The sequence below is a fragment of the Bos mutus genome, chromosome 26, assembly GCF_027580195.1.
Source record: "Bos mutus isolate GX-2022 chromosome 26, NWIPB_WYAK_1.1, whole genome shotgun sequence".
NCBI classification, from domain to species: Eukaryota; Metazoa; Chordata; class Mammalia; order Artiodactyla; family Bovidae; genus Bos; species Bos mutus.
The window spans coordinates 1520585-1544144 of NC_091642.1; the positions used below are offsets into that span (position 1 = coordinate 1520585).

Below are 23560 nucleotides of genomic sequence, written 5' to 3' on the forward strand. Positions count from 1 at the left end.
TCCTCCAGGGGGTCTTCCTGTCACAGGGATGGAAGCCACGTCTCCTGTGTCTCTTGTATTGGCAGGCAGATTCTTTAACACTGAGCCACCTGGGAAGCCCCCCTTGGAAACACTCCCTGGAATGCCTGGAATGAGACAATATCTTGCCCCTCCTCCTCCTCCCCACAAAAGCCCAGCGCTGGGCTGACACTCACCCTAGCTGCCCTGTAATCAGCACAAAGTTGTTAACCAGAGACTCAAAAAGCAAACCTTTGATGATTTTACATCTCAAAACAGAATTCCTCCGGCACATCCATGGGCTGACTTTTACTGAATACATGTCCAAGGACTAGACTGAGTCCAGCTGGTTCATCTCCTGGAGGAGCTCACTTCCACGTCATCCAGACAGCTAAGCCACCTGCCCGTTGGCTGGGGGAGGGTCCCCAGGCTCAGACAGGCCACCTCGGAGGAGGGCCTGGCTGCTTCAGAGCAAGGCTGTTTGTAGGACTTTGATGACTTCTCCCTCGTGACAGTGCACGGAGGGCCCAGGCACCGCGCGTCACCCAGCAGCGACACAGCGCTCGCTCTGAGTAACGTGCGCACCGTCTCCACTGTTCTTTCACACGAAAGAAGGAAAGTGAAAGAAAGTGAAGTCGCTCAGTCCTGTCCAACTCTGCGACCCCGTGGACTGTAGCCTACCAGGCTCCTCCGTCCATGGGATTCTCCAGGCGAGAATACTGGAGTGGGTTGCCATTTCTTTCTCCAGGGGATCTTCCCAACCCAGGGATCAAACCTGGGTCTCCTGCACTGCAGGCAGATGCTTTACCAACTGAGCCACCAGGGAAGCTCTTTCACATGAGCTCTGCAAATTTAAGGCACCATAACGTCACGGTCAATTATTTTATTCTAGGTGTTGCTGCTCAGTGGCTAAGGTGTGTCTGACTCTTTGTGATCCCACGGGCTGCAGCACCCCAGACTCCTGTATCTTCCACCACCTCCCGGAGTTTACTCCAACTCATGTCCATTGAGTCAGTGATGCCATCCAACCATCTCATCCTCAGTCATCCCCATCTCCCACCTTCAATCTTTCCCAGCATCAGGGCCTTTTCCAATGGGTCAGTTCTTCACATCAGGTGGCTAAAGAATTGGAGCTTCAGCTTCAGCATCAGTCCTTCCAATGAATATTCAGGACTGATCTCCTTTAGGATGGACTGGTTTGATCTCCTTGCAGTCCAAGGGATTTTCAAGAGTCTTCTCCAGCACCACACTCAGACAATGGCTGCTGGTGTGTGGGTCCACCTGCAGAGCCATTCCTAATTTTAGAGGAAAGTAAAGCTTTGCTGAGATCACATGTGCACCCACTGTGACGTGTGCATCACACACGATTGCTTCACCCCTGTGACGTGTGCAGAGGCGTGCCACCAAGAAAATGCCTGCAAGGAACAGCTTCATTTCCTTTCGACTCTAAGCCTTGAGTGAGCTCTGAATCCAGTTTCCCCAAAGGGAAGCAGGTCGATGCTGCAAGCCATGGGTCTCAAGTCCCTGGCACAGTCCCGGGAGAATCTTCCGGAGGCTGGGAGGACCCAGGGATGAGGGAGAGAGACCTAAAGGCCTGGCCCACAGCGGGGGGGGGGGTCTATTGGGGCTGGGGTGTCCATTGGCTGAGCTGCGGGCTGGGAGGGCTGGGGCAGCGTGACGAGGTTGAATGTGAGTTTCTCATGGGCTCCCTTGTTATTTCCTCAGGTAATGAAAGAGAAAACGTCAGGCTGGAGGCTGACCCAGATGGTGCCGGGCATGGGACCCCCTCCTGGTTGAACAACCCAGGTCAGAGCTGTCTACTGGCCTGGGCAGAGGTCCAGCTGGGCCCGTGGACCCCTTAAATCACACACTTAATGTTGTGTGTGGGGTGAACACAGTGTCCTTCGGCTCTCAGGGCGGCCCTTGGAGTTCATCAAATTCTCAGTGATGTCCAACCCCTTCCTCTAAATGGTAAGACCAGTGACGTGGAAACTGCTTATCAGATCCCCAGGGAAACATTGCGGTGAGAAACGCATGGGACGCACAATCAAACGGGACGCGGGATGTTTGGAGCTGCAGGCAGAATCCGGCCGCGTGTCACTAGATGGAGAGACGGGCCATGCCGTGACTGTTTCCAGTCTCTCAGGGCAACTAGATGGTTATTATTTGCCAATCAGACTCAGAAAATAGCACTGATACTCAGGACTGGGGAGAGGACAGGAGCTTCACATAACCTACAGTCAGGACTGGGGAGAGGACAGGGGCTTCACATAACCTACAGTCAGGACTGGGGAGAGGACAGGGGCTTCACATAACCTACAGTCAGGACTGGGGAGAGGACAGGGGCTTCACATAACCTACAGCTGCTGCTTGCTGTTTAGTCACTAAGCCATGACTGATTCTTTGCGACCCCGTGGACTGCAGCCTGCCAGGCTCCTGTGTCCTTGGGATTCCCCAGGCAAGATGACTGGAGTGGGTTGCCGTTTCCTCCTCCAGGGAATCTTCCCAACCCAGGGATGGAACCTGCCTCTCCTGCGCTTGGCATTTGGATTCTTGACCTCTGAGCCACCTGGGAAGCCCCATAATCTACTAACAGGAGTGTAATTTGATACATAGGAGGATAATTCAGTGATTGTATCAGGAGTCGTGAGCACCTTAAACCTAGCAATCCCACCTTACGTCAACAGAGAGATGGACAGGATATTTGCCTGGGCCGTGTTCAGAGGCTAAAAAGTGAAGCCCACCTCAGCACCTGGCCACAGGGTTTGATCAAACCATGGCCCATCCACACCAGGGCATACTATACGGTGGGCAGGAAGGACGGGCTAGAAACACAGCTGCTGCCGGGAAACGGCTCATGGTATCATTGGTGTGAAGCTCTGCTGTTTTCAGCAGAATATTAGGGGCGGGAACCAGAATTTCACAGCTAACACGCTTCGTTCCTAACCACTGGCTCCTCCGATGGGGCACTCGGGGCGTGCACGATTTACTCTGTTTGTGAGGAAGGGGTTCAGGGCCCTACAGCAAGTAAGTCGGTGGTCAGACTGTGATCCCGGCTTCCTTCAGGCCTTACCCTTGGCTCCCCGTGCACCGGGGATAGGTGTCTGAACCATGCCTCCCGGGAACAGTGGATGAGACCAGAGACCTCCCACCCCACCTCCAGGGAGTCCTCCGGGAGACCAGTTACCACGGTGTCACACAGTGGGGTCACAGCCCACCTGCCGGCAGGGGCAGAGGGGGTCCAGGGGCCGCAGGGCGGGGAGGAGCCTGCCGTCTGGAGGCCCCTCCAGCCCCCACCTCACAGATCTCCCGTGTTTGGGCCTCTCCACCAGCAGGTGGGAAGGACTCAGACGTGTTCTCAGGGAGACGCTTCACGCCCGGAGAAATCCTCTCCAGGGTCTGCTCGGAAATGTCTCTCACGTGTGCATCCACGGGGAGGCGTGCGTGTCCTTTCCCCATCTGCTCGTGGAAGACAGCCGTCCAGGTCTTGGGTCTGCTGTTACTGGTTTCTATAAACAGCTCCTTACAAAAAGGAGGCTGTCACCTAAACAATTCACGTTTCTGAAAGAGCTGATGCATTTTCCAACGAGAACGGTTCTCTTTTAATGTCAATCCATTAAAAACCAGGATTTGTGTCTCTGTGGATAAGTGTCCCCATGGTCTGGGAGAAAACCACGGTGGTGGGGTGGGTGGTGGGGCTGAGGATGTGCACAGGGCATGCCCCCCGGGCCCCCAGGAGGTGGTGCTCGGCTTCCGGGTGTTTGAAGGACAGGTAATCACACCGCCAGGGGGTCCGGCTGGTGTGGAGCTGGTCTGCTCTCTCCACCAGGCCCCGGGTCTTGGTGGAGTCCTTTGGGTCTCCGCATCCTGAGCGGCAGAAGTGCATGTGCTTACTTCAGGGGTGTTCTCTCTCCTCCCCAGGTCTGCGCTCAACTGCCCACCTCCCAGACAAACCAGGGGGGATGGGTCAGATGCCACCTGTGTTTGGTTTGGAAACGAAGCAGAGGGGACAGACTCTCTAAATGTTACTCAACAAACCCGCCTGAGGAGGTGGCCAGGCTGAGGCTGGCGGGGACAGGAAGCAGAGGGATGCTCCACCGGCCCGCAGGATGGCTGGCTCCTTCTCCATCTTGTAAGCATGAGGAGAACCAGCAGCTCCCCAGGAGAGCTGGCCCAGGTGTGTGGGCGATGCATTTTAGAAACTGCAGGTGTGGGCTGGTGGTGAAGAACCCGCCTGTCAAGACGCGAGACACCGGAGACACGGGCTCCATCCCTGGATTGGGACGATCCCTGGAGAAGGAAATGACGACCCCTCCAGCCTTCTTGCCTGGAGAATCCCATGGACAGAGGAGCCTGGTGGGCTGCCGTCAACAGAGTTGCAAAGAGTCAGACATGACAGAGTGAGCACTCATGGTTAAAAAGTGGAATAATCGTGTGATCTGAACACAGACATACGTTAAATGTCAGCATTTAAGAAAACGTTAATATTTGTTTACAAATAAGTTAATATGCTTTCAACAATTTACATTCAAATGACAACTCTGTATTCCTGAAGGAGGGAGGTGAGTGTTTTTATAGGACGAGTGCCTTCTGGACACCTCTCTCGTGGTGAGGAATCTGTGTAGCTGGGGGGCTCTCACTCTTGAGTAGTGGGGGACAGACCCTAAGGGGCATAGTGCTCACTTCCATGTGACACTGAGTGAGTGGGGAGGCCTCCAAGAGATGAGATTTCAGGAGCTAAACACGGCCTCCAGCCAGCAGCCAGGCAAAAGCTGAGTCCTGCAACTGCGAGGCAGTGACTGGCCCCTGTGAACCTGGAAACAACCCCTCCCTGCAAGTCAAGCCCCCAGAGGGGAATGCAGCAACACCTCGGCTCCAGCCTGGGACCCCGAGCGGGGAAGCCGCTGAGCTGTGCCCAGCTCCGTGATCCCCTGGAGAAGGGATAGCCCACCCACTCCAGTATTCTTCAGCTCCCCTTGTGGTTCAGCTGGTAAAGAGTCCGCCTGCAGTGCGGGAGACCTGGGTTCAATCCCTGGGTTGGGAAGATCCCCTGGAGAAGGGAAAGGCTACCCACTCCAGTGTTCTGGCCTGGAGAATTCCATGGACCGTGCAGTCCATGGGGCCGCAAAGAGTTGGACGCGACTGAGCGCCTTTCGCTTTCACTTTCTGTGGCCCGTGAGGCAGTGCGTGTGCCGAGCTGGGTGTGCTCTGTCCCCTGGCACAGGACACGGGCACGCCTCCCACGGGGCAGGACCAGCCTCACAGGGGCCAGCTGCAGTGCCCCGGGCAGCCTTCTGGGGTGGGCACACGGCCTGGGCAGGTCCACACAGGAGGATGCAGTCTGTCCCCAGGATCCGGGCCTTCGCGAGCCCTCCGGCGGGCCGGGCCCTCTGTGCCAGCTTCCCAGGATGTGAGAGCCTGGCCTGCATCTCCTCAGACGTGTTCGTCACCGTGGTGAGGAGCCCCCAGGCTCCCGGTGTGGGGGGAGTGCAGAAGTGGCCGGCACATCCCTGGTGAGCAAGGTTAGGGTGAGTTGAGGCCATGAGAGTGAAGCCCCACGAAGGGATCGGGGTCCTCATTAGAAGAGGAAGAGACCCGAGAGCTCTGTCCCTCGGCTGTGTGAGCCCACAGTGAGAAGACGGCCGCCTGCAGGTCAGCAAGGGCCCTCACCAGACACGGAGTTTGCCTGCACCCTGATCGCAGACTCAGCCTCCAGACTGCAAGGAATAAACGTGTGTCCTTCGGGCCTCCCAGCCTGTGCTCCGTTACAGCAGCCACGCTGACCGAGACGGGGATCCCCCGATTTGCAGCTGCCGTGAGAAGGCCAGGGCGCCAGCCCTGAGCTCTGGCGTCAGGACGCGGGGTGTGCAGGACACGGTGTGTGCAGGACACGGCGTCAGGACATGGGGTGTGCAGGACGCTGGGGTGGCAGAGCCTTCCCCTTCTCTGGTTTCCAGCACGTCTGTTGTGAAGAGCGGAGGGGACGGTGGCATGGCTGACGCTGGGCACCGTTTAACACCTTCTCTGCCCACTGCAGGTGGCACGTTTGGTCCAGCTTGTTCCAGAGCAGGCTGAGGCCAGCTTTGAAGGGCAGGCTGCCCCCGTGCAGGCTGCCACTGGGATGAAGGTGCTGCTGAGGGATCCTGAGGGACCTCTGCCAGGAATGAGGGCGAGTGAGCCTCATAGCAGGGTGTCAGTCCAGACAAAATGCAGACTTTCAAGCAATTATGATCAACGAGGAGTCTGTTACTGCCTCTTCGACACCCTGCCATCTGCCTTTAACCAGCAGTGCCGTGGTCAGAGATGCCACGGTCAATGGCTGGAACCCACGGTTTCCCTCCTCCCGCCCACCTGACCGACTCTTACTGGGCCATGGCCTTGACCTCTCCCTCATTTGAAAAATGATCGGTTAAAATGTTCTTTTTTTCCCTTCTCACTGCCGTCTTCACTAAAGAAATACACATGAGTTTCCCGCAATTTGGAAAGCGAGTCACAGTAAGAAAACAGAATCACCTGCAGAGCCTGTGACGGGCCTGCTTCGCTTTGTGCCCATTCAGCCTTGTTCTCTGACTTGTGTACGTGCCAAAAGGTGCTCTCATTGCACGCGCAATTTTGTGACTCTTTTCTCCTAATGACACATCACGGACACCCGCAGCAGGATTGCGTGTTCTTCTGCCACACCGTTTTTGCTGGTTGCCTGGAGTCCGTTGCTCTGAGTTGACTGGTTTATCATCTACTTTGTCCCCTGCTGCTGGACACTGGGTATTTCCAGGGCTTGTTTCCATGCTATAAGTGACCCTGCAGCAAACACCCCCTTTGGAGGAATCTCTGAAGAAAGCAGATCTTCCTAAGGATGGGCCTCTGGAAGCCGTCCGTTCCCCAGAATCTCTCTCCCTCACTGGCTCCCGTGACCCGCACTCTCAACCTCTTTGCATCTGTGCCTGAAACCCTCTCTGTTGGCTCTTTGGCCTCTACTGTCCTTCCTTCAAAACTGACCCTCAGAACACCGTCCTGGCCGTCTCCTCTCATGTCCATCGCTGCCTCTGTATGTAAGTCATAAACCAGAATACCAGGGCTCCGTTCAGTGCAGGGTCTCCAGACTGTAGGGAGGACCCCTGCCCCACGCAGTCTGGTTTTGCTCTCGTGTGTGAAGCCTGGCTCCCTGTGGGTTCCTCTGGGCTGGGAGGGGCCACAGAAACACAGGGACACGGGAGCCAGGAGAGCAGCACGGAGACTCAAGAAGGTAGAGAGACAGCCTGGCTGACCCGCAGATTCCAGCCTTCATCTGAGTCTCTGCTGTGTGAGGCTGAGCCTGCTCCCGGGGATGAAGGGTGTCCCACGCCCTTGGAGGTACAGGGCTGACTGAGGCCACGTGAGAGCTGGAGTAGAATGATCTCAGGCACAAGAACCGGTGTCTACATCTACGTTCTGTGCTGAAATGATGTTCCAAGTTTCTAAGGTAAGTTTCCCTGAAAGCTGTTGGACTGAACTCCATGATCCTGCCAGTGAAAATCTTAAACAAGTCCGTGTGACCTCTGTAATGAGTACTACAGTCCTTTCCTGGTTCACATCCCTGTAACCATGTTCCAGCGATGGTAACCCAGGAAAGAGCCGAAAAAGAGACCCTGACAGCTCTGCTTCTGAGCAGGATGGGGTGATAAGGACCACGCTGAGCTGTAAGGACCACACAGGACTGAAGCACCGCACCAGAGCACACGACACAGCGTCTGGAAGACATCTGACGTTAGAGGCTCCACACAGGACAGTGACCCGAGAAGCAGCAGACGAGGCGGGCTGCAGCTTCTCCAGCTCACGGCCGGAAGGCGCTTCCTGAAGAGGTTAGTGGGGAGGAGCCCTGTGGGCTTCCTGTGCTGAGGCGGCTGAGCTGGACTCGGGGTAGGGGACCGAGGTGGCCAGAGTTCACAGGGCAGAATGTGGAGAGGAGACGGCTGTGCACCTAGAGAACTTTGGAGGCTTTCAGAGGACTCCACCCTAGTCTGCAGTTGAGTCGATGCAAACGCGAGGAAACCTCCCGAGGCCAGAAAAAGACCCCAAAGGAAGAAACCAAACAACTCCAGACATGAAGTCACAGAAGACTGTCACCTGTCCCCGTCCTCAGCAGCCAGAGGGGGCCACCTCATAATCCATGGGGCATCTGGTGGGGGCCTTCAGAAGGGTTTTGACTGTTTGGAAAAATCGGCCCCAGAGAGAGCACTGCTGTTACCACCTAATGTATCTTAAAAGCGAGGATTTGAAGGTTCAAACTTTTCTCAAGTAACTTAGCTGCACCCTGAATAAAGAGCAGGACTGTTTATAGGAACACAAAAGTATAGAACACCCAGCAGAACGAACGCACAATGCCCGGTGCCCCATCAGACATTACCACCTCTTCAAAGGCGTGGGAAAAAGCAGCCCTCGTGGGGAGAAAATAAACAGAAACTGACGCAGAAGTGACGCATGATGGAACTAGAAGACGGAGGCAGGAAACAGGACCAGATTCGTGCCTTCAGGAACGGGAGCATGGCAAGTAGAGTCATCGAGTGGACACATCTGATTCCAACTCGTGGAGGCAAAGGCTGCAGGGTTTGAGCTGAGAACAATGAACTGGATGGGGCATTCTACATCAGACATCAATTAAGTAACGGACATTAATATCTAATTGTGTTAGATATTGCATTTGTAAACTTGGAGTCACATGAGCAGAAATCATCCAAAAGGAACGTAAAGAGACCAAAAAGTGAATAAGGCCATGGTAAAAACTCAAGTCACCTAATAGACTTGTAACTAGGATCCCGGAGAGACGGAAAGGATAAGAAAGTATTTAAAGGAGCGATGGCTAATAACTTTCTGATTTGTTGAAAGCTGTGAACTCACAGAATCCAAAAACCTTAACAAACACCAAGGATGAGAAACATGAATAACATCATACCAAGTGTGTCATAGTAAAGTTGTTTAGAAGCAGTATTAAATAACAAAAGCAGCCAGAGGCCAAAAATACACGTATGTACAGAGAGGCAGAAAGAAGAATCACGGCAGGTTCCTCGTTGCAAACAGTGCAGGCTAAAGGGCAGTGGAGGAAATTGTTAGAGCACGAGGAAGAGAAAAGTCCACTAATCTGGGATTCTCTACTGCTGAGACTACCTTTGAAGACTTTGTCAGACACGTGAAAGAGAGAGAGAGTCACCAGCCGATCCACACCAGGAGAGACACCGAAGACGCAGAAAGGAGGCACTGCCAGATGGAGGTGCCCACTTACATGCAGTGCCAGACGTGGCCGCCACACGGACACATATAAACACGCCACACGGACACCTATAAACACGCCACACGGACACATATAAACACGCCACACGGATACATATAAACACGCCACACGGACACTATAAACACGCTATAAACACGCCTACACGGGCACATGTAAACACGCCACACGGGCACATGTAAACACGCCACACGGGCACATGTAAACACGCCACACGGGCACATGTAAACACGCCACACGGGCACATGTAAACACGCCACACGGGCGCATATAAACACGCCACACGGACACCTATAAACACGCCACACGGACACATATAAACACGCCACACGGATACATATAAACACGCCACACGGACACATGTAAACACGCCACGCGGATACATATAAACATGCCACACGGACACATGTAAACACGCCACACGGACACATGTAAACACGCCACGCGGATACATATAAACATGCCACACGGACACATGTAAACACGCCACATGGACACATATAAACACGCCACACAGACACATATAAACACGCTACACAGATACATATACATATGCTTTATTCTTTGCATTTAAATATTTTAAAAAGATAACTGATTGTTTAAAGCAAAAATAAGAATGAAATATTGGGAGTTTGCAACATAGGCAGAGGTGAAATATATGGAAAGGAAGGCTAAAGGGGAGAAATCAAAGTATTCTATAGTGAGGTTTTCATAACCTGAACAAGAATGTCATAAAGATATATATATATATATATTTATATATAATAAGCCCCAAAGTTGTCACCAAAAGAGCAAAACAAAGAGTTGTAGTTAATAATCTGAAGGAGGAAATAAAGTAGAATCATAATAAATACTAAACTCAAAGAAAAAAAGGAACAAAGAACAGATGAGACAAGTAGAAAAAAATAGAAGGTGTAGACTCAAACTTAATAATCAAAATAACTATCCCAAATGAAAATTGTTTAACTGCCCTAGTTAAAAAGTGGAGATTGTTAGATTGAATTTTAAGAAGCAATATCCCAACTATAAACTACTTACAAGAAACATAGTTTAAATAGAAAGACACAAATGCATTGAAAATAAGATGGTGGAAACAAATATACCATATTAATGCTCTTCCATGTAAAGCTGTATCAGTGTATTAACCTCAAAGTAGATTTTGGAGGAAAAAAACATAGCCAGGGATAAAGGAGTTCATTTCGTAATGTAAAAGGGCTAATTCATCAAGAAGATGAGACAGTCCTAAGGTTTATGTACTTAATAACAGAGTTTCAGAATACAGAACGCAAACAAGGATAGAACTGCAAAGGAAAACTTTCTACACCCAGTACTTAATTCAGGTGAATCATGGACATAGGTGTTAAACTATAGCAGAAGACAATATAGGAGATAATTTTTGTCTTCTTAGGTAGGTAAACATTTCTTCTTATTGTTGTTCAGTCACTGAGTCATGTCCGACTCTTTATGACCCCATGGACTGTGACACTCCAGGCTTTTCTGTCCTCCACTATCTCCAGGTGAAGTGAAATTCGCTCAGTCGTGTCCGACTCTTTGTGACCCCATGGACTATACAGTGCATGGAATTCTCCAGGCCAGAATACTGGAGTGGGTAGCCTTTCCCTTCTCCAGGGGATCTTCCCAACCCAGGGATTGAACCCAGGTCTCCCGCACTGCAGGCAGATTCTTTGTCGGCCGAGTCACAGGGAAGCCCTGGCGTCCCCCAGAGTCTGCTCAGGTTCATGTCCACGGAGTCGGTGATGCCCCATCTCATCCCCTGTCACCCCTCCTCCTTCTACCTCCAACCTTTCCCAGCATCAGGGTCTTTTCCAATGAGGTGGCTCTTCCCAGCAGGTCACCAAAGTATTGGAGCTTGATTTCCTTTAGGACTGACTGGTTTGATTTTGCAGTCCAAGAGACTCTCAAGAGTCTTCTCCAGCACCACAGTTTGAAAGGATCAATTCTTCGGCGCTCAGCCTTCTTTATGGTCCAACTCTCACATCCATACATGACTACTGCAAAAGCCATAGCTCTGATGACACAGACTTCTGTCAGCAAAGCGATGTCTCTGCGTTTAATATGCTGTCTAGGTTTGTCATAGCTTTCCTTCCAAGGAGAAAGTGTCCTTTAATTTCATGGCTGCAGTCACCGTCTGCAGTGATTTTGGAACCCCAAAAAATAAAGTCTGACACTTTTTCCACTCAATCCCCTTTTACTTGCCATGAAGTGATGGGACTAGATGTCATGTTCTTCGTCTCGATTGTGGTGGTGACCTCCTGGATATGTGCATTTCAAAACTTATCAAGCTGTACATCTTGAATACAGCAGACATACCAAAGGTCAGTTGCTGCTGCTAAGTCACTTCAGTCGTGTCCGACTTTGTGTGACCCCACAGATGGCAGCCCACCAGGCTCCCCCGTCCCTGGGAGTCTCCAGGCAAGAACACTGGAGTGGGTTGCCATTTCCTTCTCCAATGCATGAAAGGGAAAAGTGAAGGTGAAGTCGCTCAGTTGCGTCCGACTCTTCGCGACCCCATGGACTGCAGCCCACCAGGCTCCTCCGTCCACAGGATTTTCCAGGCAAGAGCACTGGAGGGGGGGTGCCATCGCCTTCTCCGATATCCTGTGGTAAAAGGCAAAGAGTGAGAATTTCAAAGAGCCACTTGTTAGTGCATCAAAATATTGATCAACACCCAGTTCTTTCTGATGCACAAGCCTTCCACTGCACCTGGCCCGACTGTCCAGGAGGGAACCCAGCAGCTGCTGTCTCCTGTCACGGCCGAAGAGGGGGTCCTGAGGATGTGGAGGGAAGAACAGCTGTCATAGCAGCTTGGGCGCCGCCCCGGTGACCACCCCCGCACAGCAACTCTGAGATCTCCCCACCCACCGGCTCCCGCCGCCGCTTTGCAATCAACCAAGTGTGAAGGTCATCTTCACCCCTCAGTTGCAGCACGGGTCACCCTGAAAACAGAAGGGAAAACACAGAAGCCTGCGAGATGACTTAGGTGGAAACTGCTGCCTGTGAGTTATGGTTTTAATTAAGAGCTTTTTAAGCTTTAATTAAAAAGGTACATGAGCATTCAGTATTTAAGAAAAATGCCTTTGTGTTTGGGTCAATTGAATAACATAAAATAAAATGAGATACATATTTCTAGTCAGAAGCTTCACATAAGAAAGCAGTGTACATAATTAAAAAGTAAATTTAAACTGATTTGGGCATAAAGGCTTTCTAATGGGGGAAGATGGCTGCAGGGAATATTATTTTCCTTACTGCAATATAGCAGGGCATCTGATCCACGCGTTAATAAGGCTGCTTCCTGGGATGGGTGCGGAGGCAGGAATACGAGCGTCCACCAGAGGGTGTAAGTGATGCCCAGAGATGGCCCTGGAGCCCGCAGAGAGTCCCTGCCTGGGTTTTTGCTCGGTTACTCTTGGCTTCCTGTTGTCCTTGGCACCTGTTTGCTGCTCAGACTGAACCACAGTGAACAGCTCTAGGTCAAAGGTTTGCTTAGTAGCACACGAACCTACCGTGCAATCGAGCTCAGGGTCAGGAGGAGGGAGAGAAGCCTGAGGAAAGTCACTTTTTGGGCCCAAGGTCACGTGTGAAGCCGTCAGAGCCAGAGCTCCGGACTGGAGATGCTGCTGCCTTTGCTCTGGGTTGGGGGAAGGTCAAGGCACCTGTGTTTGGGCTCAGGCCCACCCCAGAAGGAGTGAGGCACCAGGGTGGGTGACCCCAAGACACAGGCTTTCTTGAACGTGTGTATTCTGGACCCACAGGCCCGTTGCACAAGGAGGGGTGAGGGTGTCAGTGCTGTGAGCCCTGAGCCTTAGCTCAGGACGGCACTGCAAGGTCACCCCGAGGACTGCAGAGCCCTGGGGGCTGCCAGTGTCTAAAGGGCCCTGCCGTCTGTGGGTGGCTCACCCACGGGCAGCCCCATGCGGTTTCACAGGCTGGACTTCTGCACACACATCGTCCTCCCATGCCTGCTCCTGAGCAGGACCTGGGAAGTTTCTGGAAGGCCTCAGGCTCCTGAGCACCACTGCGATCCCATCTTCAGGGCTCTCGTTGGCAGCGTTACCCGGAAGCTCAGTAACAACAATGACCCTCATCGGGCCTGAGGCCGCTCACGCAGGCAGACTTTCACGTTCATCCTCAGGATTACTTGCTGGGTCTTTTCCGGCCTCCTGGACACTCCCCAGGGGCTGGCAGTGTCCTGTCCACCCCTTTCTCCTGACTCCTTGGCACCTGCTCAGGAATCCACCCCTGCTTGGCTTTCGGGTCAGCTTCTGATGGACTGGACTTCCCCCTGGGGCAGATGGTCAGCACCACTGACCCAGCTTGAGCCTGGCTGATCCCCACTTGAAGGAGTCATGCATTTAGGAGAATGGACTTTACTGATGAGGGAACCATTTGCTTCCTACTTGGGCAACAAAAGGATGTATCAGACACACTGCCTTCAGAGGACAAGCTCGACTTCTCCAGGTAACCATCTGCTCACCCTCTCGATGGGATGCTCTGCACACCTTCGGAACCGGTTCCCACCCACCTGCAGTTCCATGTGTGAGGTTTAAGACGCCTGCTTGCCTTTCCTTGTCAGTTACTTTTTGTTTCACTTTCTGGTACTCGGTGACTCTGCTGCTACTACTGCTGCTAAGTCACTTCAGTCGTGCCCGACTCTGTGTGACCCCAGAGATGGCAGCCCACCAGGCTCCGCCGTCCCTGGGATTCTCCAGGCAAGAACACTGGAGTGGGTTGCTCTGTGACTTTAAAGCAGAACAAATACCAGAGAGAGAAAGCATCGAAACCTCGCAGGGATTCTATGCATCTCCAAGGCCTGTCCAAAATACTGCCTTTCTAAACTGTGATTTCTGCTTGCTCATCACGTGCAAATCAGGCCTCAGGAGCTGAACAGACCGCTATTATGGAGCAAAACACAACTCATTCCAGGAAGGCTGGCTTCCCAATTCAGCACCAGTTTAAAAGGCTGAAGGAGGGTCGTAACTTAACTCAGGTGAAGGGTGGCTCCGGCCCCACCCTAAGTTATCTCAGCAGGTGTTTTCTATGCAGGATTCTACTCCCTGAGGACAGAGGACAGCAGCTCAGCTTGGCAGCGGGAAAGGGCATGTTGTTTATTGTACTTCTCACCTCCTGGACCACAAATCACACATGAAGACATAAATTGCCAAACATTTACATCACTGAGCAGCTGGAAAATCGGTTTGTTTTTCAAATCACACTTGTGATAAGTGGTGGAAGATAAACACCAACTGTTGGACTCCTTAAGACAAATATAATGCTTCATAACTAAATGGGGAGCATATTACAAAGAACTGACACATCAGCTTTCAAAAATTGTCTGTGCCTGGCGCTCTAACATCCCAAACTACCTGGGTCTTTTGTTGTTCAGTCATTAAGTTGCGTCCGACTCTTTATGACCCCCGTGGACTGCAGCACGCCAGGCCTCCCTGCCCTTCACCATCTCCTGGAGCTTTCTCAGGCTCATGTCCATCGAGTCAGTGATGCCATCCAACCATCTCATCCTCTGTCGTCCCCTTCTCCTCCTGCCTTCAGCGTTTCCTAGGTTTTCAATTACTGGCAGAAAACCTAGGTCACTTGGACCTGATGAAAATCGTGGAAACTTCCTCTTGCCAGGCCCTAGAGGGCGGGTCTGCAGAGGGAGGAGGGGGAGGGAGGGAGAACACAGTCTTGGGGCAGCTCCTGGACAAGAAGCTCGGTACCTGAGGGGTGGGGTCTGGGGCTAGAGGGTGAACCTACCTTTCAGCCCTCTCCACTGCTCCTTAGCTCTGCAGCCTTGGCCACAGCCACTCTGGGGAGCCTCAAATTCATGGTCTCTAAAACGGGAGAAAAGCGTTAATGAGCATGGGGGTTTAGCATCAAGGCGGGAAATGTGACCCCACCTCCTTCCTCTTTGAATCTCTAGAAAAGAAGTTTTGCAGCTGAGGAGAAACCTAGGGAACTGGGTCAGTGAGAATTGTGGCATAGGGAGTTCCAAGGGCTGGGCAGCCACAGAAACACCAAAAAACAAAACAAAACAAAACAAAACAAAAAAAAACAAACAAAAGAGAGAGATGGAGGAGAAAACAGTTGGAGTCCAGACGTTGTCAGAACTCTGCAAAATAGTCAGAGGCTTAGGACAACCACGTGGATGCTGTGTGAACACTGCAAGCCTTGGTCCAGGTTACAGAAGTGAGTCCAGCCCCCTGGATGGACGACAAGTGTTCATTCAGACTACTGCTCATAAGCACGACTAGATGCTGCATCTCTGGGAGGGCCTCCTTCCCTGAACCTTGCCCAGGAGCCCCAGGGACTTTGCCCTTTGAGCTCCAGGATTTTGCTGGCAGCTGCAGGTGTGGTCATTCCTGAGGACAATGAAGTCAGGTTGCTGACCCGGGGGGCGCTGGTGCCAGCAGCTGTACTGGGACAGGAGAGCCGGGCAGTGGCCTTCAGGGCCCGAGGGCAGTGGGGTGCCCTCCCAGGCTGCTCTGTGTGTGAGCTGGGGCACAGTTCTTGACTCTGACCTTGGTATGGCCTTGGCTTTCCCAACACGTGAACTGCCTGACATTGGACACCAGGCTCTGTTGGGAGTGAAGGACCTGGGCAGGTTCCGTGGACACAGCCCTGGGCACCTCCTCTTCCCGGGCACGGCCGTGCTGTTGGACAAAGCAGAGTCCATCTCCTTTGCTGGGAGGTTTGATCCTGAGTCGCAGGAGTGTTGGAAGCCGCCCATCTGCTTGTCCTTTGATCACAGCAGCGCTGGGGCCCTGATTGCTAATCAGGAGCACGATGGAAGCACGGCTGTCGTTCGATTGCCATCAAAGTGCTGCTTTCTGTCTCAGGAGCAAGCGAGCCCTTGATGTGCCCATGAAACTGTTATTTGTGTGGGACGAGTCAACGAAAACAAACAAAAAAAAAACCACTGCTGAAATATCACATCTTTTCAAAGGCAGATACGGCAACAGCTTCTCAGTGGGGGGAGTGGGTTGGGTGGCGGGTGTTGGGGTGAGATGAAGTCTGGGCTCTGGGTGGTCCCAGGGTCCTGGTTCCCCGATGAGTCACCCACTGTCTCAGAAGGTGGTGCCCGTGGCACCCGTGACTCGAGTTGGATGGAGCACGGGTTTAAAGTCCGCTCAGCTGCCAACTGCCTGTGTGCCTGTGGGCACTTCACAGACCTTCTGCCCCTTTAAACTGGGGGCACAGAGCTGCTGACTCCAGAGTCTGGGCAGGAGTGGGAGGGGAGGGCGAGACCCCTGGCCTCGATGTGCAGCCAGCAGTCACCACGCGGCTCTGATGGGCTCGGGAGGTGTATCTGACCCCTGCCTCCAGGGCTGCCTCTCACGCGGAGGGAGCAGAGCCTCAGTTGGCAGCCAGGCACACGCTTGTCTCCTGGGGCGGCCGCTGGAGAAGGCAGGTCCCTGCTGATCTCCCCCGGGGCTTGGGCTCCTCCTCCTGCCTGACCCGTTGGGGATCCAGCTGAGCAAACGCAGAGAGAAGCAGGTAGAATGGTACTTGCTGGGCGGAGCCCATCCACGCGTCAGTTACCTGCTAAAACGACAGCTTGTCAGACGGCCCGCGTGGCCCCGGTGGCCCCCATGCGGTGACCCCCAGTTTCTCCATCAGGGTCCTGACCTCGGCTCCAGGTGGTCCCCGCCTGGCAGCCCCTGACGTGGGCCCCGGGCCTGCGTGCAGCACACCCGTTCTCGGCCCCCTCACCTGCAGGGTCCACATGCCCGCATGTCCCCTGCCGCCCTCGCAGGCCCCAGGCCTCGGCCTCCCTCCTACTCACCCCCTGAGCCTGCGCACCTCGTGACCTGCCACGGGGTCTCAGTGCACGCGGGCAGGGCAGGTGGTCCCCTCCTTCTTGCCTCGGCCTGGGCAGCCCTGGCTCCTGGGAGCTGCTCAATAAATGGCTGTTTGGGTGACGCTCTGCCCACCCTGACTTCCCACTCTGGGTTCCAGACTCTGCCGAGGCCCCGGGCTTGCATCAGTCATGGTCTAGCTGTTTCTGTGAGCCCGCTCCCTCTGTCCCAGGCCTCTGCCCTGCATGTGACCTGCTGCCTGTGGCCAACCCACACCCGCTGCAGGGCCTGCTCTCTCCCGCTCCAGGCCTCTGAGGGTTGGAGTGCCCGTCCCCTCTCCTGGGGGGCCAAGCCCACCGGCGGGGCTGTGGACATGCCTGCAGCAGGTTCCGGTTGCTCCCTGCTGCCAACATGCATTCTTCCTGTGCTCATGGGCTGGCCTGCCTCCGCGTGGGGCCTCCCAGCAGTGTTCCTCGGTCACATCCAGTGGCCAGGCAGGCGAGCAGTGGAGGCTTCAGGAGGTGGGAAGACCTGCGTCCCACGTGTCTGTCCTCTGAGGAGCCCCCAGACCCTCGACTTGGGCCACAGATGCTGCCCTTAAATCCAAAGCTTGGGTCCAGACATCCCCCTGCCCCATCCTGTGGGACCCACAAGCACGTCGTCCTGGCAACCAACTGCCCGCCATCCCGGGAAGCCCCACAGAGAGGCAGAGCTCTCCAGAGATGGAGACAGAAATGGGATTAGGACCCAGTGGGCCACATGAAAGGAGCCGGCTCCTCTGGTGCTGGCTGCAAATGCAGGTTTCCATGGCAACCAATAGTGCTGGGCAGGGAAAGGGGGCCATGGGGCTGGCGGCTGCATCTCTGCCGGCACAGGGGCTCTAGTGGCTCCATCTCTGCTGGCGGAGGGGTGTGGGTGAGCTCAGGCCTGGAGGCCGGGTGGGGCTGGCACAAGGATGCTGCAATTAGAAAGTGGAATTTTTCATCTTTAAAAGAGAGGGAAAAAATCTAAGCTTTTTACATACATAAAAGTTTTAATTATGCGAGTAGCAACACTTAAACACTGTGTTTTGATTCAGAAATGTCACAGTCCTTTCACTTAGGTGTGGAAACTGTGGTGTCTGTGCTGGAAGGGGCGTGGCAGGAAGTGCTCCTCTGTGGTCGGGGGCGATGTCACCTTCCACACGGCTGCTCTTCTCTGCTGTTGCCCGGTGCTCCTTACAGCCAGGCCCCGTGCTGGCTGCTCAGGTGGCCCATGCTCTCCTTCCTTCTCCTCTCCCCCTCACTCTCCTTCTCCCTCTCTTTTCCTTTATTCATCCCATTCCTTTCCTATTCTTAGAGGAGAGAGAGCTGCTTGGAAAGCTTAGGTACCTTGCTGGCATTAGGTGTGAGCTTGGGAAGACTGCTCTGCCCTGGTCCCAGTGCCTAGCGCCCTGTGCGGGCCCTCTAGGTCCAGGCCCCCAGGTGCAGGCCCCTCAGGTGTGGGTCTCCAGGTGTGGCGTCCCCTGGTGCTGTCCCCCCAGGTGCAGGCCCCCAGGTGCTAGCCCCCCGGTGCAGGCCCCCACGTGCGGGTCCCCAGGCGTGGCGCCCCCGGCGCAGGCTGCCCCGGAGCAGGCCCTGGGCAATGCTTTCACACGTCTCCGGGAACTGTCTGGACCTTTGTGTCTGGAGTCTGGTGGGGGACTGGGCTGCCTCCATGGGGGGGTGGGATGAAGAGTGGGATGCGGGATTGAAGGGCTCTGGCCGCCTGGGGCGCACCCTCTCCCCTCCTCCTGAGCTGTGGAGCCCTCTCACTGGCCCCGGGGGCGGGTGACCCACAGTGCTCATGGGCTCGGGGGAGATGACCCCTGGAGCAGGTGATTCGAGCTGACCATCTCTGAAAGCCGCTCCTGTCATCTTAAAGTTTTTCACTCAAGAATAAACCGCTTCTGGGACCTGATGACACACTCTGAGCCCAGCCCCGTGTGACACTCTCTGTCTTTTGGAACTTCTGTTGACGGCGCTCACCTGCCCGACCACGACCAAACGTCTGTTAACGACTCTAACACTGTGGCCTCATCACCTCTGTGTGCCCTCTTTTGTGATTTTCTCAGCTCTGTCTTAACGAATCCAATATTCTTTCCTCACCTGTATCTGGTTTATGACTTAGCTCCTCATGACTCTTCAGTCAAAGACTGTTTTTCACATCTAGGTTTTCCACTTGAGACTTTCCCAGACTTCTCTGGCGTATTTTCTTTGTTTCATTTGGGCTTTTATTGCTCCTCTGAACATTTTAGAATATGCTATGCTATGCTAAGTCACTTCAGTCGTGTCCGACTCTGTGTGATCCCACAGACGGCAGCCTACCAGGCTCCCCCGTCCATGGGATTTTCCAGGCAAAAGTACTGGAGTGGGGTGCCATTGAAGGATACAAAGCCAAGATGACCTTTTAAAACTAATTTTTGTTGGCGTATAGTTGCTTTACAGTGTTTTCTTAGTTTCTACTTTACAGCAAGGTGAATCTGCTATATGTATACATATATCCCCTCTTTTTTGGATTTCCTTCCCATTAGGCCACACAGAATACTGAGTAGAGGTCCCCGTTTTATACAGCAGGTTCTCGTTATCTACTTTTCACATAATCCAAGATGATTTTGAAGACTAGAATACGTTGTCTTGCCCTATGAGATATCAAAGTTTATATGAAGCTACATGAATAAACAGAATGAGAACAAATATATTGACAAACAGACTGATAAAGCCTATTTTATTGCTGAGAAACTGGCTTCTATTTATAAGAGAACTTGGTGTCAGAAAACTGGAGCAAGAAAGACAGGGATACTTGATAAGTGGGCTGGGAAGACTGCTTACCTCTATAATAAAGTTTATTTCACTCAATACAGAAGAAGAAATTCATTAAGCTCTAAATGCGTTAAATTTTTAGTTGGCCGTAAGGTAGAATGTCATAAGAGCATCTTGACAGATGATCCAGGAACGATCAATACTCGCTGCTTTCCTCATGCCCTGCTCCCCTCTAAAGCAAAACAAAATGAAACAAAAGATAAAGAAAAGAAAATCTTTCAAAAGAAACATAAAGGGTCTTAAATACAATTGTGTGTGTGCTCAGTCACTCAGTTGTATCTGACTCTCTGCACCCCTATGGACTACAGCCTGCAAGGTTCCTCTGTCCATGGAATTTTTCAAGCAAGAATACCGGAGCATGTTGCCATTTCCTCCTTTAGGGGATCTTCCCGACCCAGGGATCTAACCTGCATTGCCTGCATCCGCAAGAGGATTCTTTAACACTAGCGCCACCTGGTAAGCCCCAAAACATAGTTAATTGTACAGAATTACCAAACAGGAGGATATTTGCAATGTGTATAGCTGACAAAGAGTTGAGACCAAAAGAGGTAATGAACTTTCATAAACTGAGGAGGAAAATATAGGTAACTGTGTAGATAATTGAGCAAAGATGCAAATAGAAAATTTAGAGCAGATGAAACCAGAAAAGACAATGAATAAGAACAAAGCTGTTCCATCCCACTTGCAATTAAAAAGTGCCAATTAAAACCACAGCGGAGGGGGCTCTGCCTCCCCCAGGGAGAGTGGAGCTCTGGGAAAGTGCTCCCTTCCTGTAATCAGCCAGGAAACCGAACGAAGACTTGGAAGCGCCCGCCTCCGGATGTTGGCTGTCAGGTAGTTCAGGACCCTGACTGGTGAGTCTCTGGGCTGCAGGGCAGAACAGAGCACCTGGGGAGGCCCGTTTGGTCTCATTAGGTCGAGGACGGGGGTTTGAGAAGACAGAGGGAGCTGGACATAGTCGTCAGAGTGCTGGAGAGGAAGGAGAGCCCAAAGCTGTGGACACGGCCCCTAGAGGCTTCGCCTGGGTCCTGATCTGCTTCTTGGACCAAGTCCTCAAGGCTGGAGAAGGAGCCTCCAGACAGCAGTTACTGCAGTGGGCACAGCCAGGATGTGGAGAGCTCATAATAACAGGGCACTGGGGCCCCACGCTGATTCTAAAACTTCTACTGGGGGACTTCCCTGGTGGTCGTGGCTAAGCCTAAGCCCCAATGCAGGGGGCCTGGGTGTGATCCTTGGTTTGGGAACTGGATCCCACGTGCCCCAACTAAGACCCCGCACAGCCAAATAACTAAATATTGAAAAATATAGAAAGCTTATATGGGGATGTAAGGGATCTCGAAGAGCCAAAGCAATTTTGGAGAAGAACAAATTTGAAGAGTTATAGCAGCTGAAAGAAAAGCACACTATCAAGCTTGAGTAATCAGTGCACCATGGTATTAGCATAAGAATAGACACACAAGCAGAACAGGACAGAGCTCCAGAAATAGAACCACACGTGTCTGCTAAGTGATTTTCGACAATGGTGTCAGGGTAATTCAATTGGAAAAGAATATTCTTTTCAACAAATGCTTTTTTGAGAAATTGAATATCTGTGTAAAAAATGTAATCTCAATTACCAGGAGCAACATTTAACACAAAATGGATCATCGACTTAAAACTTCTTAAAGTTTTCATATTTTAATATAAAATACAAGTTTTAGTTTTAAAATAGGAAACATATTTGTGACTTTGGGATTAGGCAGAGATTTCTGATATGAAAGGCATAACCAGAAACACAAAAAAGAAATTGGTAAATTGGACTTCATCAAAATGAAAAAAATTGCTATTCAAAATATTTCAGTAAGAACAAGGAAAAGGCAAGGCATATACCAAGAGGAAATATTCCAAAACATGTGTCTGATAAAGATGTCTGCATCTATAAAGAACTCTTACAACACAATAATTAAAATAGAAACTTTGCTAACAAATCTCCGTCTAGTCAAAGCTATGGTTTTTCCAGTAGTCGTGTATGGATGTCAGAGTTGGACTATAGAGAAAGCTGAGTGCCAAAGAATTAATGCTTTTGAACTGTGGTGTTGGAGAAGACTCTTGAGAGTCCTTTGGACTGCAAGGAGATCCAACCAGTCCATCCTAAAGGAGATCAGTCCTGGGTGTTCATTGGAAGGACTGATGTTGAAGCTGTAACTCCAATACTTTGGCCACCTGATGCGAAGAGCTGACTCATTTGAAAAGACCCCGATGCTGGGAAAGATTGAAGGCAGGAGGAGAAGGGGATGACAGAGGATGAGATGGTTGGATGGCATCACCGACTCAATGGACATGAGTTTGAGTGAACTCCGGGAGTTGGTGATGGACAGGGAGGCCTGGTGTGCTGCAGTCCATGGGGTCACAAAGAGTCGGACACGACTGAGCGACTGAACTGAACTGAACTGAGGACAATTGGGCAAGATACTTGAGAAGATATACACATGTGAATGGCCAATAGGCATGTAAAGATGTTCATCTTCATTGGTGATTAGGGAAGCATAAATCAATGCGAATTTTCGATGAACACAAACTAGTGATACCCTTTCCCATCCACTTAAACGGATAAACAAACAGAAACAAGTGAACCGGCCTGTGCACCAGCTTTACAACAGGACACGGGACAGGACCGCACCAACGGGAGGGACCATCCCACACGACTCTTGAATGCAGCATTTGGACTTTACACCCTCCAGATAGAGATAAAGGAACTGTAAACAAATCTACAGTGGTATTTGTGAGCAATTCTGGAAGTACTGAATGTGTTTTATGGAACTGAACAAATACATATCTACATTGTCGTGATGGTAGTGAGGTTCCTTATTGTTGGAGAAATAGGAATGTGGCTGTTGGAATTAACCCGGTGGACTTGGACTTGAACTGCAAGAGTTGGTGTGAATTCATGTGACAGATGATCTACAGATAGGAGTAGAGATAGATGCAGTGTGTGTGTGTGTGTGTGTGCAGTTCTCCACCAGAAGGAGCTAGGAAAACTATTTCTGGAGAATTCTTTCAGCTAGACCTGGGCCAGGGATGGGGGAGCCTGGTGGGCTGCCTTCTATGGGGTCGCACAGAGTTGGGCACGACTGAAGCAACTTAGCAGCAACAGCAGCAGACCTGGGCTGGGCAAGAACAAGATGGTCCTGGAATATCTTTCTGAGACAGAAAGCAAGAACACACTCAGAGCAATGGGACACGTCAGAAGGACACAGGGGTCAGTGAAAAGACACAAGAGGCACCTCAGAGGAACTCCTATGGCCAAATATGGAGCAGTCTGAACATCAAACTAAATGACAACAATAGGTGGTAACTTATAGAAAAGATCAGAATCCATGAAATTACGTCGACCACACACAGGCACAAGGAGAAGAGGAAGTTGTCTTCCTTCCCGTTGAATCCCACCCGTAGTTACGGTAGAAGAGCTATGGAAGTAGAAAGTCGTAATCTATCGACCACCACATCAGTAACTGCTTCGAGCGAATGTCACCAACGGATGCTTCCACTCCGGGGTAAGAGTTGGAAGAGAAAATAGAATGTACAATGTCTCCCCACAGAGTGTTTATATATACACAGGAAGGATAAGAACTTTGCAGTGGAGAAAATTGGCGGGCAGCGCTTTTACC

General features: G+C 52.0%; 1 non-coding gene across 1 annotated transcript; it reads right to left on the minus strand.

Annotated features, from left to right (window-relative positions):
* Positions 1 to 751: 751 nt before the first annotated feature.
* On the minus strand, positions 752 to 823 carry TRNAC-GCA (transfer RNA cysteine (anticodon GCA)). Its single transcript has one exon. It is a non-coding gene; the product is annotated as a tRNA-Cys (tRNA).
* Positions 824 to 23560: the final 22737 nt, after the last annotated feature.